The following is an 11,981-nucleotide window of genomic DNA, read 5'->3' on the forward strand; positions in this document are numbered from 1 at the left end:
ATTCCATATGACTTGGCAGTCATTTCTTTCATTTCTCTTTTTTCTTTACCTCCCACAACTGGTCCATTAGCAAGTATGGTTAGCTCTGTCTTTAACATGGGTCTCAACTCTTTCCACTTCCTTCCACCCTGTGGTATTAAACCAGATTAGGGATCTCTTTAGTTTTATGTGCAAGCCATTTTAATTGTATCTCATGATCTAGTTTTGCCTCCCTCCATCAAGCCCCCCAAGCCTCTCCTTTCATTTCTCACACAGCAGAAAGAGAATGTAAGTCAGCTTGCATAAGCTCAGTGAGCATAAACCACTTTAAGCTTATTCCACTTGCTTGGAGCCTTTGCACTTGCTACTTCTTCTGCTTAGAAATTCTTCCACCTTCTTTGGGTGGCTCATATTGTCATACAGTTCTAGCTCAAAATTGCTTTAAAAATTATATTAATTACTTGCTAGCTTCTCTCTTTGTATGTACAGTCATATATATCATACACTATTCTTTCTATTTTGGGTGCCTGTTTTGTAATAATCTTCCCTGATAATCTAGGTGGTATTTATCTTAGTATATAGCATTAGGGATTTGTTTTAAACCCAGCCATTTTTGACTGTGTATTAATGTAAACTTTCTATCGCAATCTAGACTTGTTCTTTCCCTTCTGTTCCCTGTATCACACACAGTCTCAGCCTGTGACTTTTGCTTAGCCTGGGACCGTCCCTGCAAGTCTTTACCCCCTTTTCCACCAACCTAACTCACTTTCATTTTCTATTAATTTATTTATACAAATATACATTTTAAAGATTTTATTTATTTATTTTAGACAGAGAGGAAGGGAGGGAGAAAGAGAGGGAAAGAAACATCAATGTGTGGTTGCCTTTTGTGTGCCCCCTGCTGGGGACCTGGCCTGGCCAGTAACCCAGGCATGTGCCCTGATTGGGAATCAAACCAGCAATCCTTTGGTTCACAGGGTGGCGCTCAATCCACTGAGCCACATGCCACACCAACCAGGGTTATTTATACAAATATTTATTGAGAACCTAATGTATCCCAGGCACTGTTTTTTGTGCTAGGGACACAGCAGAGAGTATAACAAAGTTCCTACTCTCATGGATTATAGTCTATGGATTGATACATGAGATGTTCAATGGTGAAAACTGGGTGCATGGGCAGGGAATCATGTCAGTGAGTGTGTTGTGACCGTCCAAGGCTGGGCAGGTTCATGGTATTCATGCAGACAGAAAAATATTCACCGAGTCATTGGGATGTCTGGCATGCCTTTATTCACAGGTGGGCAAGCCCACGCATGCTGGAAGCTGCGTGTCTATCTGCATGTCTCTGGGTAGCTCATGTCATGGCCCTTGTTCCCCAGCGTGGCACCCATCGTGGCACCTGTCCCCTTGAATGTCTCCCATCATCTTCCCAGCAGGGAGTCCCTACCTGTTAAGTATCAGAGGGGAACAAAGCTGGAAAACTGCCAGAACATTACATAACATAACATAATTCTGTGCATTCAAGCCTATTTCATGTTATGGGAACAGTTTATCAGACCCAGTCTCAAGGCTATGAGAACCTTAGTTATCAGGCCCCTGCAAGGCTATGGGAACACTGCTTCCCTTAACTACCCAGACGGGGTGAGGAAGCCAGACTTCCACTTACCTTAAATTGAGTGAGTCATTATTTTTAAATAGTGTGGTCATGGAGATTTAAGCAAAGACCTGAAAGAGGTAAAAGAGTGACCTATGGGGATATCTGGAGAAATTTCCCTGGCAGAGGGAACAGCATGGCCCAAGAACCTGAGACTGGAGGGTGCTTGGAGGATCCAAGGAATAACAAACAAGGAGGCCAGTGTGGCTGGAGCTCAGCCAGGGATGGGGACTAGACAGAAACAGGTCAGTGAGATCAGGTGGCATCATGTGAAGACTTAGGTTGACGAGACACCAGTGGGGGCCTTTGAACAAAAGATTTCCATGATCCTATGGATATTTAATGAGTTCTCCTGGTTTCTGTGTGGAGAAAGGGTTGGAGGGTGTGAGGAGTGGGAAGAGGTGGCTATCAGAAAGTTTTAGAAGAAATCCTGGCAGAAGATGGTTGTGTTGGTGAGAACTGATCAGATTATCAATATGTTATAAATATAGAGACAAGACTTTCTTTTGGACGTGGGGACTGAGAGAAGGAGAGGAACCAAGGTGGACTCCAGGGTTCCAGCCTAAGCAATACTTGAAGAATGTATTTACCAAGATGGAGAAGACTGGGAAGGGGCTGCAGGTTTGACGTGGCTGTCAGGTGCCGGAGGATAATAACAGTCAGTTCTGAATTGAGTCGCACCTGGATATCTGAGTCTAGATTTCTGGAGAAAACTGAGGCCTGGAGATACAAATTTGAGAACTGTTGTACCATAGGACTGGATGAACTTACCAAAGAGTGGCTGTAGATAAAGGAGGGGAAAAGGGGAACTAGAAGGAGAGGAGAAGAGAGAGAAGCTTTCCATGGGCATAAAGTCCTTAAAACAACAACAACAACAACAACAACAACAACAACAACAACAACAAAACTTAGGTTCAGTCTTACTTCCTTTTTAAAACTTTCCTCATTACTTATCCTATATTTATCTTTATATTATTTGGTCTTTCTACACCATTTGAAACTATGCAATGGAATTTAGCATTCAGTCACATCCTGTAGTGTTTTGTAGGAATAGTCTTGGGTGGCTACTGTTTATGGACCAGCTGCCGTGCTGGGCACTGGCAACACAGTGGTGAACTACATAGATGTGGGGCCTCTCCAGGGGAACTTTTGTCTCAGTGGAGTAACGATAGTGTTATCATAGTAACTGGAGTTCCATAGTGTGTAGTCTATACGTAGAGTACTCATATAGTGATATACTACATGTGTGTAGCATATACTGGTAGAAAAATCACTGACTGCTAAACAAGTCCATATCTCTCCTTCCTCTTTCTGGGTATTTCCTAAGTGGTGTTAACTCTGAAAAATGGGAAATAGGTAAACATATCATTACTTTGATTTTTGAAAAAGATTTTGTTTATTTATTTTTAGGGAGAGGGGAAAGGAGGGAGAAAGAGAGGGGGAGATGTATGGTTGCCTCTTGAGAGCCCCCCACTGGGGACCTGGCCCACGACTGAGGCATGTGCCCTGACTAGGAATTTGCTTCGCAGGCTGGTACTCAATTCACTGAGCCAAACCAGCCAGGGCAAAACATATAATTACTTTGATTACTTAAGAAAATATTATAAAAATATATAAATAAATGTTTTGAAATTTGATCGGAACATTGCATATTTAATTAGTGCATGGCATGGGTTTTGTTGTAATGTCAAGTGGCATCTGTTAAAAATGAATGATCCTCCACGATGCTGTAAAAAATATTGGTGAATAGAAACCTCATTTAAAATGAAGTAGATAGGCCGGAAGGTAGTGCTCTCATGCCCTACATTGACCTGACAACAGAGAGAACTCCTCGTCAGACCCTCTTAACTTCCGCCTCCCCTCTGTGAGGGCGTTCTCTCCTTTGTTTTAGCGGACTTAGGTGTGGTTTACCATGACTGCATGTTCCCGATTGCAGTTCTTTGTGGTTCTGGAATAATCCCATTTTGCTGGAGAAATATCTGGCTGCCTTTTGCTTTAAGGTCAACAATGCGACTGTAGCCTGACTAATTCTCTATGGCTTTTCCTCATATATCTCCATACAAATAGTGCTGCCCTTACCCCATGGGAAGAGCCTACCTGGTCATGCCACCCCACAGCAGTGTGTTCTTGATTTCTTACCCCTCTTCTCTGCCTCTCTGCTCCACGGCAGAGCAGCTGTGCTCTCAGGCTGACCTCCCTGCCCATTCCCGGCCCCAGTCCTCTGGTGAGTAGGCACACGGAGCGAGTGATCAATGCCGGCTGTGAAGGAGAGGGTAGCACAGACCCTCCCAGGCCTCCTGAGCCCCAATTTCTTGGGGTTGGGCTTAGGACTGAGAAAAGAAGAGGGTGCTTACTTCATCACTAACTAAGAGAAAACAACAAACCTTTCTAAAATTCCTTACAGAGACAAACCATAACAGTAGTCATGTTTATCCTACTGCAGCTTCAACACTAAAGATCAGTGATTATAGAAAACTGCGCCTGTTATTTCTACAGCCTGATAAAAATCACCTCAAAGAATTTCAAAGTAAATTATTTCCAGCCCATATCCCCAGACTCCCTGACACCAGGGGGCACAATGACCCAACTTTATCTTCCCCGTGCATTCCTTTGATTTCGTGCACAACAGTTCATCATTGAACAGTGTGCACCCCAACTGAAACTTGTAACACAACAGGTGTACTTTCTGCTTATGCCTCTGCCTATATAAGTGCTCACTTTTTCGAAGTTGGGGAGCACTGTTTCAAGGGTTCTTGAAGCTTTGCTCTCAGGCTATAGTCCTCAGATAGGCCCAGGTAAAAATCTTGCTAATATTTTCAGAGATTCATATTCTTTCCATTGATGTGAAACATACACAAAAAAATACACCAAGGGAGGAAAGAAAAATCAAAGAAAATTTATTTGAGAATGTAAGATCAGAGAGAAAAAAATGAAGTCTTTCAACATAGTTTCTCTATTATTTTACTGTCATGGGTAGAAAGATCAGTGGGAAGTTGCAGATAATTCTAGAAGCACATAGAGGGGCACTATGGGTTTCTTATTTCTTTTTTGGTGGCATCTATATCAGTCCTTTATTTTACATTCCCACCGGCCAACCCTAGAGTCTGTGTCTGCCTTACTTAATCCGGGACCATCTCATGCTGCACAAGCCCACTGGAAATCTTCCTGAATGCACTTTGTCTAAATCCTACGCCCACTTCAGAAGTTTACCTTGAGGGCATCCTCTCTGAATTCTGACCTCTGAGCCTATGCCCACGTTACCTCTTCTTTCTGGCATTCCTTTGCCGTCCCAGCCTATCTGCCCTTACACTGTAACCATCCTGGGCTGGGGTCTGGCTGCCCGGGTAGGTGTCGGCCAAAAGAATACTCCAGATTGATTTTGTTAGTAGGAACGTTATTGCAAGCCAGCAAGCAAGCAGTGCAGTGGGGATCGTTCCTAAAACAGTGCCTCCCGAGACAAAAGGCCACCTGGTATCACGGCGCTCGTTGCTCATGATAAAACACACTGAGATACGTTTGGGGTGAGCATGCAGAGTAAGGGGACAGCTATATGTACATTACATGTACAGAAAGTGGTGAGTAAGTCCTGCCTTGGGTGGGGATTATAGCATTACATGAGAGTATAGTGAGAAAAAATCACACCAAGGCCCCTGAAGGATCCTTTGGTCAGTTCCAACTGGCCGAGGGCAATTTCTAGCAGCTTCCTCATCTTTACCTTTTGGTCCTGAAGGAAAACATCTCAGGCAAAAACTCTTAGAGTTCCATACATCAAAGAAGCATAGCAAATGTTTCACTAATTTCTAGGTTCTCTCCCAGTCCTTAACCCTTCTGTACTGACTAGGTAGGCTACAATACATTTAGTCTTAAGTGAATTCTACTCTGTGTTATTTTTCTCTCTATTGCAGTTCCTTCAGAGCAGGGGAGGACTCAGGCTTCCCTGTAGTCCTGGCAGCTAGTGTCCTATATGCTCAACGCACTTTGTTGATGCTGACGGTAATGATGTTGGCTGAAAATTGGGTGATTCTCTAGGCTCTCCTTATAATTAGATTCTTAATTAATTTTAGGTCCATTACATCAATGAATAAAACCTAAATTTCTCCCTGATTCAGAGAGCAGAGCTGTCATCGGGAAGAGTAATTCCCAGAGAAATTCTAGGTTTCTTCTCCCGTTCCCCTGTGCTAGTCAGGACCATGGCCAGGATTTTGAGGAAAGGCATGGGCAGTACAAGGAACCTGCTGACAAGTTACTGTTTACTACCATATGCTACCGGCAGATGATTAAGGATTAGATATATATTTTTAAAGTTTCCTCAAGAATTCCAGATCCTTCCTTTCCCTCAGCTGCAGAAGGACACTAGGTTTAATCTGCCACTTTCCTCCATTGCTCCCGGATTCACAAGGATACGTGCAAGACGGTAGGTGGCAGGGACTGATTTTTGCAAGTCATTAAAGGCATGTTATTAAAAGTTAATGTGTTTCCCTAGCCAGGTTTGGGGCTAATGTAGCAATAAATTGAATGAAGATGGCTCAGACTGCTTAAATAATGAGAAATCAGCTAATGTGGAACTAGAGAACCTTCTGGTTTTCCAAGGAGAAGGGCAGGAGTTGAACATAAGAATCCAAGAGATGAAGAAATACTGCCTTTTTAGTTAGGCTCTTCCAAAGTGCATCTCTCCTGCATACAGTCCCACTGCCGTGTCTGGGCATGGGGCTCAGTGTGGTCATACTAAAGCTGATATTGCTGGGCACCTATGGAAGTTTGTGATGGTGGAGAGAAAGTTCTTGCTTCCTGTTGCTTCAAGATGAAGAAGGCAGGCTTTAAGACAGCGTTTGAATCTCAGTCCTATCGTTTATTGATTTTGGTAAGTTGTCAAATCACTAAGTCTCACGTTTCTCCTTTTGGGGCTGATAACAGCACCCCATTAGAGTTGTTAGAATTAAATGAAGTCATAGCTGCAGAATGCTTAAGAGTGCCTAAAGTATAGTATATTCACAATAAATAGTAGCTATTTTTACTATTACTGTTAAAATTTTTAATTAACTTTATTCTGAGTTGGCGAAAACATTCAAGATTCTGTACTTCTTCCTTCTTTTCGTCTCTCTGTTCTTCTCTCCCACTTCCTCTTCTCTTTAAGCCTTTATAATTCTACTGGTTTTCCTAGAGAAATAGGACATGTTGCAGGGCTTATGGTTTGTTTGTTGTTTTGTGATGGTTGAATGTAAATAATAAATAAATGAAAGGTAATAATGTTGTAGGATATAATAGGATGATCTAAAATTTCATTTCAAAAGACTCAGGGCAACCATTACACAGATCTTCTGACCACGAGAAGAAAGAAAACAGACTTTCCTTGTCTGGACCTCAAACTGCCCCTCTGTGAGATGAAAGGTTCAGCCAGATAACATGTGACAGGGCTTCAAATGTGTCAGTATTTCCCCCTCACTAGGAATGGGTCAGATGCAGCAATACAATGTACTGAACTGGCTCTGTCTTAATGAGACACTGCTTTATGAATGTCCTTGGATCTCAAAAGGGATGGGAAAGGGGAGGCCCTTCCCTAGGGAGTTTTCAGGTGAGGCTGGGTCTGGACCTGTGGAGGGGCAGGTGTAATTAATAGTTGGTGGTGAGCTGCTGGTGGTGAAGCTTTCTAGAGAGCACATGGCCAGTCAGCAAATCAGAAGACAGATGATCTGAGGTCTGAAAGGCTTGGGGCCTCCTCACGGGGGTGGGCAGATGGAATGTACCAAAGCAGGTGAGTAGTGGGGTGAGAACAAGGAGTTTTATGGAGCAGACTGGGGGGAGGTCATGGAACACCTATGGCTGGTTAATGTGTCTATAGAATAAGCAAATTGGGTCAAGCCAGTTGTCTAAGCTGAATGATCCCTGCAGTCATCTGAGAGAAGTAACAAGGTGGAGAGGGTAAAGTATTATTATTTTTTTTTGTCATGCGGGGAGGGTCTGTATCCTGGTTGGACTGCTTACTAACTTTGCAAACGGGGAAGCGATTTTTACTGCTCTGGCCTGTTTTCTGACTTGTACAGTGAGAATCTGAGTGTAGCCTTTCAGGGCTGTTGTGGAGGCTAGAGGCAATGTGAGCATGGTAATGTGCTAAAAAAGTGGAAGCAATTATTAGTAACCTCCTCATTTTTTCAGGTAAGAAAACCAATATTAAGGGAAGTAGATGGCTGAGCTATTAGTTTGTGAACTGCATCAGTATTTCTCCAAGTATAATGTGCACAGAAGTCGCCCGGATAGCTTGTTGTAAGTGCAGGTCTGGGTGATGCCTAAAACTATATCTCTAAGGAGCTCCCAGGTGAGTCTGTGCTGCTAGTTCATGGATCAAAGTTTGAGTAGCAAGAACCTGCTGACAATGTGGTGAGATTTAACAAAGTTGTGTAGATATTAAACTGATGAGAACAGATACTACACTTGATCTTAGCCAAAAGGCCGAGAAGCGATCAAAACAAACTCATGTAGAAAAGTGCTTAGCAAATAGTCGGACACATGGTATACCTCCAATAAGTTGTAGCTGCTAACATTATCGATGTATTCCAACTACACACTAGTGCTCTCTTCATTTAATCTCTAGAAGCACTCCTGAAAAAAAAGGGGGGTCCTTTAACCAAGTAGTTGTAGAGCTGCGCCCTTGTGAGTACGAGTAGGGTAGGTGGGGAGGGAATGGGGAGACTCACAAGCAGGGTCCCCAGGCTTTTCTCAGGTTTCACTTATCCAGGGAGTGGTTATTTAGTGGGTCTGTCTTTAACACCTCCAGCTGCTAGGAGCAATCCAAGGGCAGGCTCCCACTGCTGTTAGAGACTCCTTCCTGCAGGTGGCCTCTGAGACACCAAGGAAGAGCACTACCTGCTGAGAGAAAGCCAGCACTCCTATTGGCTCTCCAGGAAAGCAACTTGTTGTCCAGAAAAGTGCAGACACTTCTCTGTGGGCCCAACAAGCACAGATTATTTAAAGTTTTATGATGACATTCCAGCATTTACAAGGATATTACATGTTTTTAAATTTTATTTTTCAATTACAGGTTATAGTCAATATTTTTTGGTGTGAGATTCAGAGGCACGGCACAGTGGTTAGACAATCACATATTTTACAAAGTGGTCCCCCCAACATTTGCAGTATGCCTCTGGCCCCATGCCTAGTCATCACCATAGTGACTGTGTTCCCTCGGCTGCACTTCACATCCCTGTGACTGCTTTGTAACCACCACTTCATACTTCTTAATCCCTTCGCCTTTCCACCCAGCCCCCAGCCTCCTTCCCCTCTGGCAACCATCAGTCTATACATCTTTTATCAGTTTTGTTTGCTCATTTATTTTGTTCTTTAGATTCCACATATAATGAAATCAAATGATACTTGTCCTTTCTCTGACTGACTGACTTCACTGTGCATAATACCCTCTAGCTCCAACCATACTGTCACAAATGGTAAGATTTCATTCTTTTTTATAGCACAGTAATATTCCATTGTATATATGTATCACCACTTTTTTAACCACTTGTCTATTGATGGATACTTGGTTGCTTCCATATCTTGGCTATTGTATTGGGTTGGCCAAAAAGTCCATTACACTTTTTTTCCCTTAAAATAAAAGAGACATTTTTCATTTTCATCAATAACTTTATTGATTTGGATATTTTGAATATGTTGGCTGTCTCCTGCTATTGCCTTCTAGTGGGTAGGGGTGCTGCTAAGACACCCCCAATGCATAAGACAGCCCCAGAGCAAAGAATTATTTGGCCAAAATGTCAATAGTACCAAGAAACTTTGCAAACCACTTCTGACACATTCCATCAGTCCTGGCATCTTTTCTATACACTGCACAAATCTTCTTTTTTGTTGTTGTATTTCAGTTATGTTTTTACCTTTCTTGAAATAATAAAGTCTAATACACGGAAAATGTTATCTTCTTTAATGTTAAAGTGGCTACACAAAAATTCACCAATGTTGATTTCTTTAAAATGCATGCTGATATGACAGTTGTCACAATACAATCTAATAAAATTGTTTTGAGTAAAGTTAAAGACTACTAAGCACTACCAGGACCATCTTATGGAAAAAACATAATGGACTTTTTGGCCAACCTGATAAATAATACTGCATATAGGGGCGAGTGGTGTTTACCAGGTTAATACAGATTCAAACCCAGTGCCAGTACTGAGACTGAGGCCTCAGCAAAATTTTCAGTAAATCAAGGCCCACTGCTACCTGCCTGGTGCCTGCGGACCTTTGTGGTAGGATGTGATCTCAGGGAGTGATTTGGGTGAGGCCAACAGAGTTCATCAGACCACGATTTAGCCATGTGAAGGGACAGCTCTACATAGGAACAGTAGCACCATTTAGGCATAAATGGGGAAAATGTCCTCTGCTCCAGAGCCACACAACTCAATATCTCCCTCCTTGAGAGCCTTCCAAGAGAGCCTGCACTGAGACTCTCAAGCTGTACACAGCCAGCGAACTCCTCTGCAGGGCCCAAGCTCAGCAAATCAGGGACACCTGGAATGGAGAAGGTGGGGCTAGTAGATCTCCATCAGGTAAGGTCAAGCTTGCATGGGGGTGTGGGGCAAGTCTCCTCCCCAGAGCCATACAACTTGGTCCTTGACATCTCCTGAGTTTACTCTTTTAAGCCCTGGAAAAAAGTCTGCACCATGGGTCCAGGCTGCTGACTCTTCTACAGGGTGTAAGGGAGTCAGGAGGGTGGGGCTAGTGCATTCCTCCAGGCTGGTATTGTATGGAGGGGAGTGCTGACCCAGAAAGATGGCATCTGTGTGTAGAGTGGGAGAGGGATCCAGCACAGGGACCCTGGCAGCTGTCCCTTCAGCTCCCTCCCCAGAGCCACACAACCCAGCCTGTTCTCGTAGGACTCCATTCCACTCTAGTCTGCCCTCCCTCTGCTAGAGCTCAGGGTGAATGGCTATAAATGGGATTCAGTACACTGGCCCTTGGAGAGGGTATCTGGGTTTCTAGCAGTCCCTCCTTGGCAGACAGAATCCCCGCTGATTTTCACAGCCAGATGTTATGTGGGCTCCTCTTCCTGGCTCTGGGTCTCCAAGCTGGGAGGAATCTGGAGTGGGTTTGAGATCCCTTACTCCCCAGGGAAACTTTTGCAGCCAAGATATTCCTCCAGATTCTTAGCTGCTGCACGTGGGTGTGGAACCAGTGCTTTTCATGTCTCTGTCCTTCCTACCAGTCTCAATGTGGCTTCCTCTGTAAATCCTTGGTTATAAGACATCTGTTCAGCTAGTTATTCTGGTTGATTGTTATATAATTTAGTTGTAATTCCAGTTTGGACCTGGGAGGAGGTGAGTTTAACTTCCACATACTCCACTGCCATCTTGGATCTCTCCACATGATATTAAAATTGAATGCTTGTGTTTTGCTCAGCTAAAAGTATTCTTTTGAAAATTGAACTAGAAACCAAGCCACACTTCTTGGACACGTGCTTGTCTGGCACTGAGCTGTCATGGACTGCTTGGGACATATACTGTGATATCTCTGTCATATGATTCAGTATGACCTTACTTGCTGTAGTATGTCAGAGTGCTTGGAACTTCCTTTTAAGGGACAGCTTATGAAGTAATTTCCTATCACTAATCTTCTATCTCAAAGTCTTAGTAGAATTTTTATTTGCTCTTCTAGTTTTCTGTTAGACTCATAGCAGGATTAAGGGAGGATTTTTTTTAATGCATTTCACATTAATAAGACCAGGTACCAAGGAAATCTATGACATAAGTAGGAGAGAATTATTTCTTTTCAAAGCAACTGACAAGCTTTTAGTCAAAGACACTGACTATACAAAAATAGACTGATCTCTGTCCCAAATTCAAGGCCAAATTGTGAAGCCACTGAAACTCACTCTGGTTCATGATGCCTCCTGTTTTGTGCTCCTATCTTCAATTAAATCAGCCTCAAGAATTAAATTATTTTACATTTATTGGAATATCTTATATATATGTTTCTCAAGTTGTGGTCTAAGGACCCCTGAGTCAGGATCACCTGTGTGGCTCATAAACATTGCACGTCACATGGCACTGCCCCCAGCCATCTGAACCAGGGGTGTGGAAGTAAGGACCCCTGAATCTACGTTTTTACCAGACCCACATGATTGGAAGACCACCGACTTACTCAAGGGCAATAGCTGCGATGGTTAAGGAGAGACTGAGTTTCTAGCTTTAATTTATCACCTGGGGGATAAATAAAATTTTATTTGCAAAGTTGTTCCCAGGACTAAAAGAAGAATTACAAAATCTCTGGCGCAGTGGATAGAGAATGTGTTTTCTTATGTTCAGCTCCTGACTGGCAATTGTTTGCTGTGTGATCTTAGGACAGGGGTTGG

General features: G+C 43.1%; 1 pseudogene; it reads right to left on the minus strand.

The window, feature by feature from the left end:
* Nucleotides 1-8,003: 8,003 nt before the first annotated feature.
* LOC114498380 lies at nucleotides 8,004-8,092 on the minus strand (annotated as a pseudogene).
* Nucleotides 8,093-11,981: the final 3,889 nt, after the last annotated feature.

Source organism: Phyllostomus discolor, chromosome 5, assembly GCF_004126475.2.
Source record: "Phyllostomus discolor isolate MPI-MPIP mPhyDis1 chromosome 5, mPhyDis1.pri.v3, whole genome shotgun sequence".
NCBI classification, from domain to species: Eukaryota; Metazoa; Chordata; class Mammalia; order Chiroptera; family Phyllostomidae; genus Phyllostomus; species Phyllostomus discolor.